This window comes from Arachis ipaensis, chromosome B01, assembly GCF_000816755.2.
Source record: "Arachis ipaensis cultivar K30076 chromosome B01, Araip1.1, whole genome shotgun sequence".
In the NCBI taxonomy this organism is placed as follows: Eukaryota; Viridiplantae; Streptophyta; class Magnoliopsida; order Fabales; family Fabaceae; genus Arachis; species Arachis ipaensis.
Genome location: NC_029785.2, coordinates 132,116,199 through 132,116,807, shown reverse-complemented (window position 1 = coordinate 132,116,807; position 609 = coordinate 132,116,199).

Below are 609 nucleotides of genomic sequence, written 5' to 3'. Positions count from 1 at the left end.
TTAACCTAATATAAATAAATAAATAATAAATATATCTAGATGAATACTTATTATTTCCGTTCTTTTTCAATTTGACTGGATCCGTCCACATGTATATTATGCGAGTCAGTCTAGTTAGAAGACCAATTAAGAAAATAATATGGAACCATATATGATGGTAGACTGGTAGTCACAGTCAACTAGACTTCGTGGAAAATATAGATATTTATTTTAGAAATGAAGTTTCAAATTAAACAAATGCATCGATCATCATCATGTGATTGATGAACTATAATAGATTTCGTTACAGGACCAATAATATTCATAGAAAACATACATCATGAGGTCAAATAAAAATGGAAAAAATAAAATGTTTTCACATGATATTGTTTCATTTCTATTATTTTTCTATTTTGTACTACTACCATATTGTTGGACCACTATCGAGAGTTAAGGAAGCAGGTAAAAAAATATAAAATAAAAAAATACTACGTCTAATTCAAAATTTTAAAATATTAAATTAATGAGTCTCTCATCTTATATATTGTTCACTTCTTTATATATTTTTCGATATGAGACTAATTTCTTATACTATTTACACTTGCAACGTCAAGTCCTCAACACATGTTT